At 38.8% G+C, this 20,701-nt stretch overlaps 1 long non-coding RNA gene across 3 annotated transcripts in view; it reads left to right on the top strand.

Moving 5' to 3' along the window:
- The first annotated feature begins 336 nt into the window (after nt 1-336).
- Nucleotides 337-20,701, top strand: part of LOC138441140 (uncharacterized) — a 31,886-nt gene continuing 11,521 nt past the window's right edge. The window contains exons 1-4 of one of the 3 annotated variants that reach the window (XR_011257262.1): nt 337-570; nt 2,525-2,613; nt 11,308-11,424; nt 13,935-14,035. This is a non-coding gene — a long non-coding RNA (uncharacterized lncRNA). Of the gene's footprint in view, nt 571-2,524; nt 2,614-11,307; nt 11,425-13,620; nt 13,745-13,934; nt 14,448-20,701 lie in introns of those variants that run through there. The other 2 variants (XR_011257261.1, XR_011257260.1) reach the window with 2 other exon arrangements.

The raw sequence follows: 20,701 nt of genomic DNA, 5'->3' as shown, positions 1-20,701 counted from the left end.
CTCTTCCTGTCGTCTGGAGATGTGAATGATCCGCTCTCAGCTTTCTCTCTCACTGAGATCTCATTGTACTTGGCAAGCTTTTTAAAGCTTCTGCTTTAAAGGTTCTGCATTGTGGCTACATACATATACACATTTGTATTTTGTATTTCCACTTATATTTCATATTTCCCATTTTTATTCACCTTGCCATTTTGTCTTTGTATCGAAGAAGAGAGCCTAGGCTTTGCCACGTTAACTAGACATCTTGACAACAGTCATATGAGAAAGCCATTCCTCTGGACTAAGCATTGCTCTCTCACTGTCAGTCACCTTCTGCAAAGAAGATACTGAGTTAATGGCATGGTGACACTTGAAGTTAGAAACACCAGAGTCCAAATTTATTTTCATCATGTTTTGAAGGACATAGAAAAGTGCCAGAGAAGTGTGAGTGGCAGCTGCCTGCAGGGTGAAGAAACTGAAGAGGGAAGAAGCATTTTCTTGTTTCTCCAGGCACTGACTTTCTCAGTGATAGCCACTAGCATTCTCCTAATAATCTGTACTTCCTTGGTTCCTGAGACAATCCTGAATAAGGTAAGAAGTTAATAGCCCCAGATCCATTAGTTGGTAAGACCAGGAATTAGCAGTGCTGTCCACAGATCAAGGATAAACCTGAGGTGTTCAGGTGCTGACAAATTGCAAAAGTACCTTCCTATTACCCAGCTTATATTATATGATTGGACCATACCCATCAGATCCTGGCCCTACATAAAACAGCTGCTGAATGAATGAATGCTTTGATTCCCTTCTAGGACAAGGGCCAGGCCAGGCTTCAGACCTGGCTACTCATCTGGGGCCCTGTTGTTCTTCCTCTATATTCACGTGGCCTTCTACTCTATGCTTCTCTCTTCTCCTTTTCTGTCCGTAACAAGGACACTATCATTGGATTTAGAGCCCGTTTGGTTAATCAGGATGATCTCATCTTGAGGTCCTTAAATACATCTTTGAAGACATCCCCCTTTTGTCAAATAAAGCCATATTCAAAGGTTCTACATGCATATATATTTTGGGGGCTATCATTCAACCCACTACATTTATGAAACATGTGTTGGAGAATATTCTCGTGTGACAGACATACATGTCCATCAGTAATAAATCGGTATATAGAAAAATCGTAAACTGTGATGTATGTGAGATTCTCAAAGAATTAGCTACAATCCCACCTCCTTCCTGCCCACTCACCTCTAATGTACTGAATTATTGCAGTGGTTGAGAATCAATGAATGGTTATAAGGCCACTTAAATGCCTATCTTTGAATATCGCCAGGATTTTACTTTTTGCTGTGCCTCACCCACAAGGCTGAACTCCCCTAACATTGATTCTCATCCCCAGCTTCATTTAAACTTGCTCTGTTCTTTTTGCATTTTACTTTGTTGACCCATGTGGGCCTACACTTTGACCATCAGTTTGACCCAGTGACTCAGCTGTATTGTGAGGGTCCTGGAATGATTTCAGTACACACTGCATTTTCAATGAAGAAAATACTTGCAAATTCTGCCATTGTACCTAGACTCATTTTGCGGCAGTTCCGTAAACAAGTAGTGATAATAGAACAGTGGCCCCCAATTTGTTGGATGCAGAGCAGAGGAAGTTAGGGAACCCGCCTATGTTTGGTAGAACAAAGTTTCACACCTAGACCTTTCTAACTCCAAAGCCTAACATTTAGCCACTGTGCTGTAAGGCTCCACTGGAAAGCAGCCACTTCAACCAGGGGTGGAATTATGTCATGTCTGTGTGCCAGATTTAAAAAAATAGGCAATCTCTGTGAGACCATCTGACTCTTCAAAATAGCATAGAGAATGAAACAAATTACTTTATCCAGAGGATTAATTACTTGATTAAAGAATTTTGCAGAGGCACCTAGTGAATGTAATTCTTGCTTTCTGGTAACAAAGACAGGCTGCCTTTGAGTTAAATTTTCAATGTCGCGCGTGTTACACAGTTCCTATAGGTGGTAGAATGTTAGAAGCAACCTCACTCAGTTAAAAAGGCGTGAGAGGGTAGGGATAACAGCGGTGATCACAGTGAAATGAGGAACAGTCGAAGGCTTTACCAGAAACAGCAAGAAAGCACGGTGAAATTATACTACACAGCCTAGAGACACAAAACATTTCATTTCCCTTTGAATGAAACTGGTCTGACCTTCACCATCCTGAAATAACAGGAAATATTGTTTCTCTGGTAACTGTACTGCATTTTAGGCAAGTAGTTAAGCAGAATGCTCAGCATGAATAAATACAGTTAGAAATTGTTCGGGCAGATTTCTATGAAGAGTGCATGTTAAGCAGTAATATAAATGTAAGAGCTTACAGCAAAATGAAAGTTGTATTGTAAAGGTCAGACTTGCCTAAGAGAGAGATTTAGGTAAACTATTGGGTGGGAAAACTGATTCCCATTTTGTTTTAATGGTTAGTAACGTATGGTGGCTGAGGTGATGGGTTTCAGCTGAGTGAATCTTACAGTATTATCTTGTGTTTGATTCAGCAGAATGTGGATGATTTTTGCAGGACTATGAAAAATGGCTGAATTCCCTCTTCCTGAGTCTGAAATTAATGACTGGAAACATTATCAACAAGGTAGGTTGTCAAAAGAATAGTGTAAGTACTTTATCTAGAAATGGTGTATTTTCCCTTAGATAAACATGGAGGATTATTATGGGATAGTTTAGGAGAACAAATTTATGTAATTTTGTACTCAGCCACAATATTAGCTAAAAACACCTGAAGGTAAGAATCAGATATAGAAATATAAATATATGATGTGTGTGTGTGTTCTTCCTCAGTGGCTCAGTGGTAAAGAATCTGCTTGCAATCCAGGAGCTGCAGATGTAGGTTCGAACCCTGGATTGGGAAAATTCCCTGGAGGAGGGCATGGCTACCCACTCCAGTATTCTTTCTTGGAGAATCCCATGGAAAAAGGAGCATGGCGGGCTACAGTCCATAGAGTCAAAAAGAGTTGGACACGAGTGAAGTGACTTAGCACACACACACCTGTATATATATACACACATACTGAACTGCAAGAAGATCAAACCAGGCAATCCTAAAGGAAATCAATCCTGAATATTCATTGGAAGAATGGATGCTGAAGCTGAAGCTCCAATGCTTTGGCCAGTTGATGTAAAGAACTGACTCATTAGAAAAGACCCTGATGCTGGGAAAGACTGAAGGCAGGAGGAGAAGGGGACAACAGAGGATGAGATGGTTGGATGGCATCACTGACTCAATAGACATGAATTAGAGCAAGCTCCTAGAGATAGTGAAATACAGGGAAGGCTGGTGTGCTGCAGTCCATGGGGTCACAAAGAGTCGGACATGACTGAACAACTGAACAACAACAATATGTATAAATCTCTGCCTGATTCCTGGATTTGAAGTATACTGTCTAGGCTCGTTCCCCAGTAAGAAGACTGGCTGGGGCCATAAGAACTTGTAGTAGGACCACGAGATCCCTAATATCACACCTGGACTGGTGGATGGGCCCTCAAAGATCACCTCTGCCCTTGGGCAATTTTATACTTACTTACCTAATCCTTAAATTTATCAGGCATTTATTGAGCCCCACTATGTCGCTCTTCTAGAGATGTGGAGATCAGTGAAGCATAGTTACTGCCTTCAACGCTGTTTTGAGAGGGTAGGCATGGTGATCAAACACATAGGCTAGTTACATTTAGAGTGTTGAGGGAACGCTGAAGTTGAGAGGGAGCCTAGCTGATTCCACTCCATCTAATTAGAGGGAGGGGAGGAATTGAGGGAAATCTCGAAAGAGTTGCAGTTTGTCGAAAGGTTGCGGTTGTAGCTGTGGGACTACAGAAGTTATTTAATCTTCGGGCCTGTTTCTTCTATAAAACATTGAGAAATGGGCCCACCTATCTTTCTGGGTTGTCTATCTTGCTGGGTTGTCTTGAAGATTACATGAGAGCATGTGTGAGAAGTCTGGAGCTTGTTAAGTATGGTTAAGTTTTCATTATGATCACTTTTGGCCACTTTCCTTAGGATTGAAAAACAAAAACCTCAACTCCTTCCTGAGGACAGGGAGGTTCTGAAATCTCTGTGAAATCCGACTAGCCTTACCATTTTTGTCTGATAGCTGCAAGAAGTTAAGATATAAGTAATTTCTCAAGTAGGTGATTCTGCTAAGAGAGTTAATGGCTTAAAAGTAAATTGTTGGCCCCATGCACATCTAGACTATGAGGAAAATAAACTGTTAATCTAGTGTTGAGCTTTTTGTTCTCTCCTGTCTCTGCCTTAGTCATTCAGTCATGTCTGACTCTTTGTGACCCCATGGACTGTAACCCACTAGGCTCCTCTGTTTATGGGATTTTCCAGGCAAGAATATTGGAGTGGGTAGCCATTCCCTTCTCCAGGGGATCTTCCTGATCCAGGGTTTGTACCTGGGTCTCCTGCATTGCAGGCAGATTCTTTACCATCTGAGCCACCAAGGAAAGCCTGTCTTGCTCTCTGCCTCACTCTCTCTGCAGCCACTTTTCTCTGTAGAGCACTGCTTATGTCAGTTGTTCCTGAGACGGCCCTTGGTGCCATGTCTCCAGCTAGTCTCACACATGAAAACACCCAGGAGAAGCATTTTTAAAGTTTGTTTAGATATGATTAATCAGCTCAGGAAAGTCGTGTGAATACTGTATAATGATTTTATTAGAAGAACCTGAGAAAGTAGTTTTCTTGGGGATTGATCCTTGTTTCATTGGCTGAAGCACTCATCCCACACCTTTTGATCCAGTTTAGTGAAAAGGTTAAAGTGAACCCACTGTCAAATGGTATAGCTTAACTAGAAATAATTGTAAGAGCTCACAATCAGGTATCTGTAACTTTAATATCTGTCTATTTATTTAAATCAACTGAGATCTTTGGGCATTTCCAGTGCATATTGGTATTTCATATTTTCTGCCTGGGATTTCTTTCTTCACTAGTATGTCCAGTCCTGTGATAATCATGGTCGCTTCTGAACTTGCTGCCTCCCTGTGAAAATTTTCCTTGCTTGTGTCCTAGTAGCTTACTGTTCTGGCCCTAAGTTATGGCATAGATTGTCATCTCTACTCATCAGCCCCTCGGTGGAGAGTGAAGTAGCTGTCTCTGTCCTGCAATTCTCTTAGGGTCAGGAACAGCTAATATTAACATTTTCTCTGAATATTATAGTTTCTTTTAAGCTGCTTAGAATAAAATTGAGGTATCATTTCCTAGAGGACTCTGATACAGCTTTCCAGGGCTGTTAAGCCATTTTAGCTCATGGGGGAGTCGCATCAGAAGCATATTGTGAAAGTTATTCCTACATGAAAGAAGGAATATCAAACTTGATGTGTTTCAACATCTTTTAGGTAAACTTCATTTTTCTCTGCTCTCTTTTGGCCCATGTGCCAGTGAAATGAAAGATTGTTATAAAACCACAATTACAGGAAAAAGGAGAAGCACTGTTTTTGTAAAAGCAACTCTAAAACATAGCTATTAAAAGAAACTATCTTTAAAAAATTTAGAATGAGTGAGTGAGTAAAGTGAGTGAAGTCGCTCAGTCGTGTCCGACTCTTTGCGACCCCATAGACTGTAGCCTACCAGGCTCCTCTGTCCATGGGATTTTTCCAGGCAATAGTACTGGAGTGGATTGCCATTAGACCCATCTAAATTCTCAGTTTAAAAAGACTTACAAATACCTAAAAGGTTTTAGATAATTGTTGATGCTATTGAATAAATGTTGAATGAGACAGCAAGGTCTCTTGAAATTGGGTTATGATTTACTGTGATTATTTGTGGAATTTTGGTTTCTCATTTTAGATAGTGTACCTCCTGAAGGCAGGAATGGGCCTCATTGCCCTCATCATGGTTGAGAGAAGACTAAAAGCTCCTGTCTTTACAGGGAGATGTGGGCTGGCTCAGCCTTAATCAGCAATTTCAGATCTGTTTGCCTATTGGTTTATTTTTGTGTAATCTTTTTCAAGACTTTCAGAATCACTCTGTTATATAGCAGATGATTTTGTCTTTTTAATCTAATCTGAGGGCTTTCGATAAATATGGAAGGCTTTTTTGTCCTTTGCATTTAGTGTTTCGACAACAATTTTTGTTTTAAACCTGTTGCTTTTTATGATATACTTTTAGTTTTTAATCATTTTTATTTACTAAATGATCTGAGATGTTTATCTTTTTCCTTGTGTTTATATATTAGTCATGATTTAATGTTATCTCTATAAGATTGAAGAATCCATTTGATGTCTGGGCGATGTAGATAGGAGTATGCTTTCTCTTTATTCTACTTCCTCTCCTTCTCATATCACCAGAGGTAGGTTGTTATTATCTTTTAAATTGTTATGGTCTGTAACATTTATTATATTCTGTTCCACTTATTCTCACGGGTGTATAGTGTCTTTATAGTGATTTCTCCACTTAATTCAGTTTATGGGATATCATAATACAGTAGTTGTTTTAAAGAAGGGCTCAAAGAAGCTATGCTCCTGAGTTTTTGCATGTTTCATATTATCTGTCAATGACCTTTATACTTAATAACTTGTTCAGACTGAACATTCTTGGTTTATATTTTCCTTTCCCAAGGACTTGGTAAATATTGCTTTATTGCCTCCTGCAGTATTTTTTTTTTTTTTTAAGTCTGAGGTCAGTCTTTTTTTTTTTTTTTTAAATAGGGGAATTGATTCTTTCTTGCCCTTTCTTCCCCCTGACCACCCCCCCTCCCCCCACCACACACACACACAGAAAGCTCTGTCATTAAACTCCAGAGAGTTTCTCTGGTTAAATGTTGATCATTCTAAAGCAACTTTTCCTGGTACACAATGTACTCATTTTACCTGTACACAATGAACTCATTTTACCTATATGCTTGATTTTTCCTTTACTTCAAAGAAATGTTCTTTTGTTTTATATTTGAATATTTATTGTTATATTTCTTCTTTAGGAAAGGCAGCTATATCCATGTTGCATCTCCTTTAGCTCCATAACAGTACTGTTCTTTCTGATACTTAAATGTCATTGTTCTATATTTTTGTGCTTTTGGAAATGGTTTGTTTTTTCCTTCTGATAGCTTTAACGTGAACTTCATTGTTGTAGAGTTTTATTTTTCTCTCTTCTTTTTTTGGACTTTGACTCAGCACTTTACATTTGTTTTCTGATCTTTTCTTTTGAGGCCTACTATGTCTTATCTGGGTTCTTGTTTCAGAGGGGTTGTGATATTTGAAATGAGTTTTATTTAAAGAATACTATATATTTCATACTTTTGGGCATGATTTGTGTTATAGTCTTAAGAAATTTTTACCTGCCTTCTGCTTGCCATAATATTCTTTTCCTTAGTCTTTTAGTACTATTTTAATATATGTCCCAGTTGATTTTTTTTTCTATTTTTCACCTCTAATATGTATCTGAATCAGCTGTTTGGGTTCGATAGTATAGAGGGGAGTTAGTAAGACTGCAGCAGGAACTTTGGATTTTAGACCAAGGATTTTGAACGTATTTCCATGAGCATTCTATCCTAAGTATATAGTAAACCAATTCTGTGTCACCTAGCAATCTTTCTGGCACCTAGTGAAGCCATAAGCTCATTCTTTCTTTCTGTCTTTTTTCCCCCTCCTTCCTTCTCTTCCCTCCCCTGACCCATGCTATCCCCTTCCCTTCCCCTCCCCCCTTTTTTTTCTCTGTAGCTTTCTCTCTCTCTCATCTTTTCTCTCTCTCCCTTCTCTCCCCTTCCTTTCTTCCTTTTTCCTCTAATTCTCTGCAGGGCTACTTCCACTGGTAATTTCTCTACAACCACGTTTCACCCACCGCAACTCTTTCGGAAAGATGACATGTCTGAATGCTTTCATATTCAGCTTGGCAATATCTGCCACAGTATTGTGTAAGGTTTACCGAGAGCTCCACAGCTCCTGCATGAAACCCAGGTGGCTGTTCAAGTGAAGAAGGACTCTCTTTGTCTTGGCAGATCCCGCCTACGGTGGGGAATGCTTCTCTGTGCTCAGGGCCTGAAGTGGCTTCTGTCTCTTGTGGAGTTTTCCCCCTGTCTCTGTGTGTTTTTTTACTGTGCTTGGCAGCCGCTGTGGTTCAGCACTGTGGTTGCTGCTTCATTTGTTGTGGTTTACGGTTGTGGTGGTTTCTAAGTGTATTAGTTACCTTTCATTATGGAACAAAGCACCTCAAAACTTGGGGACTTAAAGCAGCTACAACGTGTTACTTCTCCCAGCTCTGTTGGTTGACGAGACAGTTCTGCTGATCTCACCTGGGTTTATTTACATGGCTTCAGTCAGCTGGGGACTCATTTGCAATGGCTGAGACAACTAGGGTATTGTGGTCTCTCTTTCCATGTGGTCTCATCCTGGCTATCTTCATGGCATGGTGATCTCAGGGTTCCAGAGGGCAGGAAGCTTCAAGACCTCTCCTGGCAGAGGCTGGAAAGTCTCATAGCAACATTTCTGCTGCATTCCATTACTCAAAGCAAGTCAGAAGACCTCCAGTTTCAAGAGGTGGCAAAGTCACATTGTAACTGGCATATAGTTATAGAAGGAGTTATTAATATTTTCCTCTATTTGGGCAAACATTGTGGTTCATTTTTTGATTTATGTTTCTTCACCCTGTTTTTGTTTAATGGTTTAATGGTTAAGAAAGGAACAGTTTTACACTGTTGCCTTTTGAAGAAGTCAGCTATTATTAGTTTTAATGGTGATTAATATTAATATACCTTATTTATAATAATATAGTACCTTTTATTTTTTACTTATTAAAGACCATAAGGTTTAGCATAAGAAATGACTCTTCTGTTTGTTGTTAATAGCTCCCAATCATAGTGCAAGGATTCTGAGACTTGAAACGGGAAAGGTTTTTCCAGTTTACATAGTATAGGATAATGAATTTAAGGCTGGAGACCAGGAAGGCAGTCTTCTATTTCAGATTCTAATCCTAGCTGTGTGATCTTAAGAAAATGGGTTTACTTTTGTTTCTCATTTACTAAAGTGAAGAGGTTCTTAAACTTTAAGGTCATAGAATTTACCTATGAGATTTGTTAAAAATTCAAATTCAGTCTCTCCCTTGAAATTCTTACTCGATAGGTCCAAGATAAGATCTAAGAATCTGATTTTTAAAATAAGCATTTTATATGATCCTGTTGTGGGTCATCTGTTAACCATATTCTGAGGAATACTTTACATCTTAGTTTTCACAGAACTTTGAAAACCTCATCAGCTTCCATTTGCAAAATTCTATTGATTATTAAATGTATATTTAAAATGTGTTTGTTATTTGAGGAATGATAAGCTGTTTAATTACCTACCTCATTTAAAATGTGAGAATAAACATCCTAACTTGGGCCCAGTGTTTTCACATCTACCATTATGGAAATGAAAGAAAAAATAGCTTCTCATGCACATCATTAACATCCGTTGATTAAAAAAACTACATTTAAAAAAATTCTCATCTTTGTGCTATACTTTTATTCTCTGCCATGCAAAATGGAAATCAATTGACATTATACAACCCACTCCAGTATTCTTGCCTGGGAAATCCCATGGGCAGAGAAACCTGGCAGGCTACAGTCCATGGGGTCGCAGAGTCAGATACAACTTAGAGACTAACAACAACAGTTACTCCTACAGATCTGAGGACCAATCTTTAATAAGTTAAAAATCTGTGCTTTCCACAGCCTAATATGTGAAAGTTTCATGCTCTGTGCTAGGGAAGCTATTTCTCATGACTCAGATGTATCTACTTCAAAGTTAATTTTAAGCAATGGACAGTGGAAATCATTAAAACAAAGCTTGTACATATAAGGTGCTAAGATTTTTAGATAAAACATTTTTAAATATGAGAAAATAGAGTTCAGTGACTTTTAACATTAAATGGTTCAAGTTCAGTGTCACCAGCATATCATCATAGATGGGCTCTGGGTTAAGGATATATGCTTTAGTAATAATGTATCCAGAACTAAAGAATATGCACTTACAGGGGGTATTGTAATTTTTTTTTTTCCCCTCAGATTTTTGCAGGCCACAGTTTTAGCTTGTGAGCCGTACAGGAACAGACCATGGGCCACTTTTGGCCCTCAGGTAGTAGTTTTAAATCCTTCTTTATTATAAAGGGCTTCCCTTGTGGCTCAGCTGGTAAAGGATCCGCCTACAATGCAGGATACCTGGGTTCGATCCCTGGGTTGCGAAGATTCCCCTTGGAGAAGGGAAAGGCTGCTGCTGCTACTAAGTCGCTTCAGTCATGTCCAACTCTGTGTGACCCCGTAGACGTCAGCCCACCAGGCTCCCCCATCCCTGGGATTCTCCAGGGAAGAACACTGGAGTGGGTTGTCATTTCCTTCTCTGATGCATGAAAGTGAAAAGTGAAAGTGAAGTCGCTCAGTCGTGTCCGACCCTCAGCGACCCCATGGACTGCAGCCTTCCAGGCTCCTCCGTCCATGGGATTTTCCAGGCAAGAATACTGGAGTGGGGTGGAGGGAAAGGCTACCCACTCCAATATTCTGGCCTGAAGAATTCCATGGACTGTATAATCCATGGGATCGCGAAGAGTCAGACACTGCTGAACAACCTTCACTTTTACTACTTTAACTTCTATTATAAAACCCCTCTTTATAATAAAAATGCTTGTCAAACTCGAAATAAGATTGGATCCAGGTTTTAAACATTGTTAATAATTTAGCTGACTTTATTTTTGTTAGAGCAACTCTCTTTTTGGCCACTTGATGGCAGCATTTACTATATGTTAACATTGAACTTTTTTTTTTTTTTCCCTCCCCTAGGTTGTTCAGCCTCGTTTAACATTGGTACTGGAAAAGATTGATAGCAATGCAAATGTATTTATAACCAAGAGAGATAGTCACCTTCCACCCCAATTAGCCTTTGCATTGATTTACTGAAGAAAAACATCTATTACTGAAAAAAGTCTTACAGATTAGTGTTGCATTATTTTGTTACAGTTGAAATATATAGGGAAAGTGATCTTGAAGAAGATACACTTTAGTCTAACCAAAAATGTATTTTTCCAATAGTTTAAAAAAAATACATCATTGAGGATGCAGCTCTAGTTCAGAATACCATACCACAGTTTTTCCCCCCTTAAAGCTATCTGCTTAGTTATTTGAATATTTTCTAATAATGAGCTTGTGTCACATTTTAGATCTTTAAAAAGAGATTTATTCATGAACTGTTGCTTGGATAAAGCCATTGATCTACCAATAAAGAAAAATCCCATTTCTCAATTTCTTTGTGAGAAGTTCTAATTATGGCTAGAACTAAAGTCTTTTCTTTTCTTTTTTTTTTTTTTTTTTAGTGAAAAGGCTTACTGCCTCCTGAAATACATTTTTGTACCCTCTAAAGATTGGAACTGCAACCGTGACTTTTTTCCTGCCGAGAAAAACATACCAGTAATGACTGTATAAACATCCTGGTAAGTACTTTCTAGGGAAGGTTTTCTAAGAGAATTCCCGTTTGAGATTTACATGGAGCACAAATTGATAGAGATTTACAAGGCAGTTACGATTTAGCGCTTTTGGCTCGAAAGAAAAAGTAGTATTTTTGTTTTGTTTTAACCATTGCCTATTTTCTCTTGGTTCCTTGTTTCTCTTAAAAAAATCATGGCATTTGGAAAAGTTTGATAGGTATTTTGCTTTTTGAGCTTTGACCAGAGAAGATTCCCCATATTATAATTCGTTGCCATCTGAATTTATATGTCAGAGTTAGGATAGGGTACTCAGTATTGTAAAGAGACTCTGCTGAGCCATCAGGACTGCAAAAATGACAAAAAAAGTTACTTGGGAAGTTGTGGATGGATGGCAAGTTTATATAAATATCTTTGTGGGTGCATATAAATATTCTGGGGAGGCAATTCCAGCTCTGCTATTTTCACAAGCTCAACTCTATTTTCTGAACTCTATGTATGTTTACTTACATACAATTGTACATTTTCTTCTGTTTATATACGCTTGGATATTCTGTGTCTATAAAAGGAGACTTATGTTCCTTATACATACTTCCTGTAGCTCATCTAATGCTAGTTTAAAATTAAAAGAAGATTCTATAGTAAAAGTAATGCAAAATTACTGAAGAAAGCTTATAAAATATAGATATGTGAAAAGTAAATAAAAACCTGTATCTTACCATGGCTTTATTGAGTGTTATAGTCATAAATATGTATATATATCACAAATAAATATAAAAATATTATAGAAATTAGGTCATACATTAGTCTTATACAGGTTTTCACAACCTAGTCAGACACAGTTTCTATTGCTACACAATTCACTTATGTGCCTTTTCTTTTTAACATAAGCACATAATCCTCATTTTCAGATTTATCATTATGAGATAAGCTACCTGGTTTGGACCCCTGGAAAAAGAACATTTAAATGACACCACTGTAGTCACCTGCTGGGTCTGATTGCATACATATGGGAATTCGTAAAGAGGACGCATCTCCAGATGGCCTCATGTTCCTTCCTTAAATCGTATAGGAAGTTAAGGTCTAGAGCTGACAGGCGTAATTGCTGTGATGTTCAGTCTCAGATGAAATCAATGTGGAAAAGAGAAAGAAAACAATAGCCCTGACAGCTTTGCCAGTCTGCAAGCTTTGCTGTATGTAATGTGCTGTTCAGTTCCAGCCAAAAGTTGAGAAAGGAAGGAAGTGCTTGAGTGGCTGCACTAGAGAGGAGCTGGTTGCCTTTCAGGAGAGCCTTGTTTTTACTTTGTGCTCTGAAACCCTGAGAGCCCAGCACAGTGCTGTCTCCCTCACTGGTGCCAGAAGGTGCTGAGAACTGCCTGCCCAGAAATGCCAACTGGAAGTCAGAACAATCTCAACTGCAGCCCTCTTACCAGTTACTTGGTGAGCACATGTGCACGCATATGTGCGGGTGTTCTTGCATGGATGAATGCATGTTCACACATGTTCCATGCATGCTGAGTTTTCTGGTTAGTGTAGTTCCATCAAAACCTGGTCACAGGAACTTGGGTCAGTGTTTTAGGCATGACACATCTCAGACAGTGTGTGGTCTCTGAATACAGGTACCCAGCCTGACTACAGTGAAGGCAGCTCCATTACATTCAGCAGTGTCTCAGTTAAAGCAGAATAGAAGGGTTTCAGCAAAGAGAAGGAATCGGGTTGTGCTGCTGGTTTAGTCTGACTGTGAGTGGAGAAATAGTGAAGCAATTGGGGGCTCCTACCTGCTATAATGTTGTGGGAATCTCCCCAAACTATGAAGCAAACTTAGATTTGGCACGTTTGCTTAATGGTTTTGATAAGCCCTGTAGCCAGATACCATTTCTGGGTTTAGAATAGTTGAGTTCTGTGTCAAATTTGTTTTTTGTTGTTTTGCTGTTTGCAAATGTCCAGCCCCCCTGAAATCTTTGCATATTCAATAAAAAATTACCCAGGGAGTTGGAATTGGCATTGATTTTTAATTTATACAGAACTTATTACAAATATATATCAGTGTCAATTAAAACATTTCATTGCCTACAACATATAGGAAATCAAATTTCATAATTGCATTTACCATGTGGGCAGTAACACTGGTTTCAGAGTTTAAAGGTCATTGATAATCAGGCTCTGAGTTTAAATTGCAGTATGTTTTATTCCTCTCCCTCCTAGATTGCAAATGTGACAAAGAAACACTGGCAAAACTTAGCATTTTCTAATAAAAGAAACATTGATGCTTGCTTTCTGTTTGCCTTTCTTGTGCCGCGTCCTTCGTAACTGCAAAGATAACTTGCAGGTAAATATTCAGTCAGTGTTTGAATAATGAGAACAGTAATACCAATTTGAGTAACAAAATACAAATGGGCCCTTTGGCTTTGATTTACAGAAGTGACGTGAATAAAAAAGTCAATTTTCATTTATTATCAAGTGGGAACTTAGTGTTTTCAAATTTGTCTGTCCTTGATAAAATTCTTCTTTAATTTCAGCAGGACTCTTCCCTAAGAGTTTTCCGTCTTGCACTTCCCATTTTCCACCCTCCTTTCATCATTCTCAAGTTTCTCGATCCTGGAATTTTGCTTCTTTCCTGGTAAGTTGTAGTAAGGGAACATGTTCATTTTGTTATCAGGTTGCAGTCACTGATCTGACCAAGTTCTGGGTTTTGTGTGTCATCTAGTATTAATATGTGTCAGTTCTTCAGGCCGTGACTTCTTCACCTGCGGAATGAGGGTGAGGAATGGTTTGACTTCTGTGGTCACTTTTAATTTTAAAATCCTGTGCTGCTTAGTTTCATTTCCCTTGTGGAAAAATTCAGAAAGAATTCACCTTGCTGTCTACCTTTTTTTTAAAAAAAGTGAGTTACAGGGCCTTCTCCCACAGCATACATTTTTATCAACAGAAGTGGATATGACTTGTTTTTGTTAGGAAGCGTGGTTTATATTATGGAAAATGCTGTTTGTTGTAATGTGCTAACTGCTGGAATAAAGCTGTTTCCTGACCAACTCACGTGCTCTGAGTGTCCCAGTGGATTGTTCATCGTGGCAGTGGGTGATACGGATCATCAGATTCTGGTGAAGAGTGCAAGAAGGCTAGACAAGTGAAAATACTGGTTGTAATAGGAAAGAAATCATTGATTGTGAGCACTGTCTAAATGTAAATAAATTTTTGATTTGCTTTATGATATTTTGAATTGATTGGAGAAGGAAATGGCAACCCACTCCAAAATGCATGCCTGGAGAATCCCATGGACAGATGAGCCTGGCGGGCTATGGGGTCACAAAGAGTTGGACATGGCAGAAGCAACTTAGCATGTATATTTTGAATGTATAGCTATAGAAAGTATCTTTATAACCAATATTTTTGTAAGACATTAATTTTATTATTTTGTATCTAAATTTATTAAATAAAGAACAAAATCAAAGCTGATTTAAACACTTTATGACAAACAAACCTCTACCAACACTGGTAGAGACTAGATGAGAGAGAAGACAAAATACAAAAAAAACCTTCCATATCACTACTGGTAGCAAAGGGTTTAAAAATTAATAAAAATATTAGGAAGGAATATATGCAAATGATTTAAAGCATAGATGAAATGGATGATTTCTGAAAATGCCAAAATTTGTATAAGGAAAAGGAAGACCATGAGTGGGCCAATAATTACTGACAAAAAAAAAAAATTCAGCGCTGGTGATCAAAGACCTCGTACCAGTAAAGTCTCAGACCCAGAATATTTTATAGGAGAATTTACCAAAAATTTAAGTAGAATCTCTCTATATTATATAGATTATTCTAGAAATTAGAAAAATATTAAATCTACCCAACTTATTTAGAAGGTGCTATCACCTTGGTTACAAAGTATAAGAAATAAAATTATAAACCTATTTCATGTATGAGCCTAAATAATAGAATCTAAGTAAAATATTAAAGTCTAATAATAATAAAATAATAGCTGATATTACTATGTATATCTAAGTAGAATTAAAGCATTCGTACTACATAATATCCCAAAATGTTGGAAAAAGTATAAACAGTTCAGTTCAGTCGCTTAGTTGTGTCTGACTATTTGCAACCCCATGAATTGCCAGGCCTCCCTGTCCATCAGCAACTCCTGCGGTTTACTCAAACTCATGTCCATCGAGTTGGTGATGCCATCCAGCCATCTCATCCTCTGTCATCCCTTCTCCTCCTGCCCTCAATCCCTCCCAGCATCAGAGTCCTTTCCAATGAGTCAACTCCTCGCATGAGGTGGCCAAAGTATTGGAGTTTCAGCTTCAGCATCATTCCCTCCAAAGAACACCCAGGGCTGATCTCCTTTAGAATGGACTGGTTGGATCTCCTTGCAGTCCAGGGGACTCTGAAGAGTCTTCTCCAACACCACAGTTCAAAAGCATCAATTCTTCGGTGCTCAGCTTTCTTCACAGTCTAACTCTCACATCCATAATGACCACTGGAAAAACCATAGCCTTGACTAGATGGACCTTTATTGGCAAAGTAATGTCTCTGCTTTTTAATATGCTGTCTAGGTTGGCCATAACTGTCCTTCCAAGGAGTAAGCGTCTTTTAATTTCATGGCTGCAATCACCATCTGCAGTGATTTTGGAGCCCCCAAAAATGAAGTCTGACACTGTTTCCACTATTTCCCCATCTATTTGCCATGAAGTGATGGGACCAGATGTCATGATCTTAGTTTTCTGAATGTTGAGCTTTAAGCCAACTTTTTCACTCTCCTCTTTCACTTTCATCAAGAGGCTTTTTCCTGCATTTTCACTTTCTGCCATAAGGGTGGTGTCATCAAAAAAGATCTTCACGACCCAGATAATCACAGTGTGATTACTCACCTAGAGCTGACATCCTGGAATGTGAAGTCAAGTGGGCCTTAGAAAGCATCACTATAAACAAAGCCATTGGAGGTGATGGAATTCCAGTTGAGCTGTTTCAAATCCTGAAAGATGATGCTGTGAAAATGCTGTACTCAATAGGCCAGCAAATTTGGAAAATTCAGCAGTGGCCACAGGACTGGAAAAGGTCAGTTTTCATTCCAATCCCAAAGAAAGGCAATGCCAACGAATGCTCAAACTACCACACAATTGCACTCATCTCACACGCAAGCAAAGTAATGCTCAAAATTCTCAAGCCCAGCTTCAGCAACACGTGAATCATGAATTTCCAGATGTTCAAGCTGGTTTTAGAAAAGGCAGAGGAACCAGAGATCAAATTGCCAGCATCCGCTGGGTCATGGCAAAAGCAAGAGAGTTCCAGAAAAACATCTATTTCTGCTTTATTGACTATGCCAAATCCTTTGACTGTGTAGATCACAATAAACTGTGAAAAATTCTGAAAGAGATGGGAATACCAGACCATCTGACCTGCCTCTTGAGAAACCTATATGCAGGTCAGGAAGCAACAGTTAGAACTGGACATGGAACAACAGACTGGTTCCAAATAGGAAAAGGAGTACGTCAAGGCTGCATATTGTCACCCTACTTCTTTAACTTATATGTGGAGTATATCATGAGAAACACTGGGCTGGAAGAAGCACAAGCTGGAATCAAGATTGCCAGGAGAAATATCAGTAGTCTCAGATATGCAGATGACACCATCCTTTTGGCAGAAAAAGTAATAGATCACCTCAATTGCACAACTAAACTTTAAAGACTATAGGAAATCAGTAATGATCTAAAATGGAGGGTGGTAGGGCTATTGAACATCAAAGAAAAACGACATTGTGGTTTTCTTAGAGACTGGATACTAGTTTTACTGACCAAGGGGCTTGGTAGTCAAACAAAACAGGCTATCATTGGTGGGAAATTTGAACTCAAGAGATGCTGATATTAAACCTTCGAGGGACTATATGCTGTGTGCAAAATGGAGCAGAAGAATTCTGGCATTTTCTCAGTCTTTTGTTATCCCATCAGCATAGAGCAAAAAAATCTTTTCATAGTAGAAAAAAATTCTTCTCACTTAATTCTTAATTTGTGATTATGCCCCAGTGCAGCTATACATTTTTAATTGACATAAAAATCAGTCCTAAGATAATACTATCCCTTGAGTGCTTCAGAAGAAAATGTAATATCACATAAACTGCACACACAAGGTTATTTTGAGTTCCTGCTAATAATGTGTCACTAAAGAGATCGTAAGGAGATCCAACCAGTCCATTCTGAAGGAGATCAGCCCTGGGATTTCTTTGGAAGGAATGATGCGAAAGCTGAAACTCCAGTACTTTGGCCACCTCATGAGAAGAGCTGACTCATTGGAAAAGACTCTGATGCTGGGAGGGATTGAGGGCAGGAAGAGAAGGGGATGACAGAGGATGAGATGGCTGGATGGCATCACTGACTCGATGGATGCGAGTCTGAGTGAACTCCGGGAGTTGGTGATGGGCAGGGAGGCCTGGCGTGCTGCGATTCATGGGGTCGCAAAGAGTCGGACACAACTGAGCGACTGAACTGAACTGAAGGAGATCGTAACCTCCAGAATATAAAACACACATGGAAATAATCATGCATGTGTAAGAATCAGTGGTCAGTAAAATTTAACCCTTAAAAGGTTCAGATATAATCATGTGAAATTTATGCTATAAAAGTAGCATATTTTAGATTCTTAAGGATTTAACTGTCAAAAAAATGAGAAGAAAATGTGAGATTAAACAAATATAACATGAGTTCAAACAGCTGAGTTCAGCGATGTTGCAGGATACAAGATAAACATAAAAATCAATTATATGTTTATATACTAGCAATGAACACATGGACACTGAAATTGAAGTATCATTTATAATCACATAAAAGTAATGAAATACTACATTGTAGATCTAACAAAACTTGTGCAAGACTTGTATGTTGAAAAGTATACAATGCTGATGAAAGAAAGAACGAGTACAGAAATAGAAATATTTATTCATACATTATTGAAGAAGGAGATGGCAACCCACTCCAGTATTCTTGCCTGGAGAATCCCATGGACAGAAGAACCTGGTGGGCTGCCATCTATGGGTCACATAGAGTCGGGCACAACTGAAATGACTTAGCAGCAGCAGCAGCATTCATACATTATAAGCCTCAACATAATAAAAATATCAATTCTCACAAATTGATGAAAGGCTTAATATATATCCAAGCAATATCTTTTATAGACACAGACAATATTATCCAGAATTTACATGGAAAGAAAAAATAACTAGATTAGCTAGATCTATTTTGAAAAAAGAAGACTAAATTGAGGGGGAGTCTATCTTTCCAATTTGAAGAGTTATTTTTAACTAAAATAAATATTCCTGCCTTGAGAACCCATGAACGGTTCCTGACAGGACCCTGAAAGATGAACTCCCCAGGGTCAGAATGTGCCCAGTACTACTGGAGATCAGTGGAGAAACAACTCCAGAAAGAATGAAGAGAAGGAGCCAAAGCAAAAACAACACCCACTTGTAGATGTGACTGGTGGTGGAAGCAAGGTCCAATGCTGTAAAGAGCAATATTGCACAGGAACCATGAATCAAGACAAATTGGAAGTGGTCAAGCAGGAGAAGGTAAGAGTGAACGTCAACATTTTAGGAATCAGTGAACTAAAATGGGCTGCAATGGGTGAATTTAACTCAGATGACCATTATATCTACTACTGTGGGCAAGAATCCCTTAGAAGAATTGGAGTAGCCAACATAGTCAACAAAAGGATCCAAAATGCAGTACTTGGATGCAGTCTCAAAAATGACAGAATGATCTCTGTTCGTTTCCAAGGCAAACCGTTCAACATCACAGTAATCCAAGTCTATGCCCCAACCAGTAATGCTGAAGAAGCTGAAGTTGAATGATTCTATGAAGACTACAAGACCATCTAGAACTAACACCCAAAAAAGATGTCCTTTTCATTATAGGGGACTGGAATGCAAAAGTAGGAAGTCAAGAAACACCTGCAATAACAGTCAAATTTGGCCTTGGAGTACAGAATGAAGCAGGGCAAAGGCTAACAGAATTTTGCCAAGAGAATGCACTGGTCATAGCAAACACCCTCTTCCAACAACACAAGAGAAGACTCTACACATGGACATCACTATAGGTGGCCAACACTGAAATCAGATTGAGTATATTCTTGCAGCCAAAGATGAAGAAGCTCTATACAGTCAGCAAAAACAAGACCAGGAGCTGACTGTTGCTCTGATCATGAACTCCTTATTGCAAAATTCAGACTTAAACTGAAGAAAGCAGGGAAATCCACTAGACCATTCAGGTATGACCTAAATCAAATCCCTAACAATTATATAGTGAAAGTGAGAAATAGATTTAAGGGGCTAGATCTGATAGACAGAGTGCCTGATGAACTATGGATGGAGGTTTGTGACATTGTTCAGGAGATAGGGAGCAAGACCATCTGCAAGAAGAAGAAATGCAAAAAAGCAAAATGGCTCTCTGAAGAGGCCTTATAGATGACTGTGAAAAGGAGAACCAAAAAACAAAGGAGAAAAGAAAAGATATACCCATTTGAATGCAGAGTTCCAAAGAACAGCAAGGAGAGAAGAGAAAGCCTTCCTCAGTGATCAGTGCAAAGAAATAGAGGAAAACAATAGAATGGGAAAGACTAGAGATCTCTTCAAGAAACTCAGAGATACCAAGGGAACATTTCATGCAAAGATGGGCTCAATAAAGGGCAGAAATGGTATGGACCTAACAGAAGCAGAAGATATTAACAAGAAGTGGTAAGAATATACAGAAGAACTATACGAAAAAGATCTTCACGACCCAGACAATCACGATGGTGTGATCACTCACCTAGAGCCAGATATCCTGGAATGTGAAGTCAAGTGGACCTTAGGAAGCATCACTATGAACAAAGCTAGTGGAGGTGATGGAATTCCAGTTAAGCTATTTCAAATCCTAAGATGCTGTGAAAGTGCTGCACTCAATATGCCAGCAAATTTGGAAAACTCAGCAGTGGCCGCAGGACTGGAAAATGTCAGTTTTCATTCCAATCCCAAAGAAAAGCAATGCCAAAGAGTGCTCTAGCTACCACACAATTGCACTTATCTCACAAGCTAGTAAAGTAATACTCAAAATTCTCCAAGCCAGGCTTCAGCAGTGCATGAACTATGAACTTCCAGATGTTCCAGCTGGTTTTAGAAAAGGCAGAGGAACCAGAGATAAAATTGCCAACATCTGCTGGATCATAGAAAAATCAAGAGAGTTCCAGAAAAACATCTGCTTCTGCTTTATTGACTATGCCATAGCCTTAGACTGTGTGGATCACAGTAAATTATGGA

Source organism: Ovis canadensis, chromosome 5 (assembly GCF_042477335.2).
Source record: "Ovis canadensis isolate MfBH-ARS-UI-01 breed Bighorn chromosome 5, ARS-UI_OviCan_v2, whole genome shotgun sequence".
Lineage (NCBI taxonomy): Eukaryota > Metazoa > Chordata > Mammalia > Artiodactyla > Bovidae > Ovis > Ovis canadensis.
Note: the sequence above shows the minus strand (reverse complement) of the source record. Positions and strands in the feature narration are given on the sequence as shown.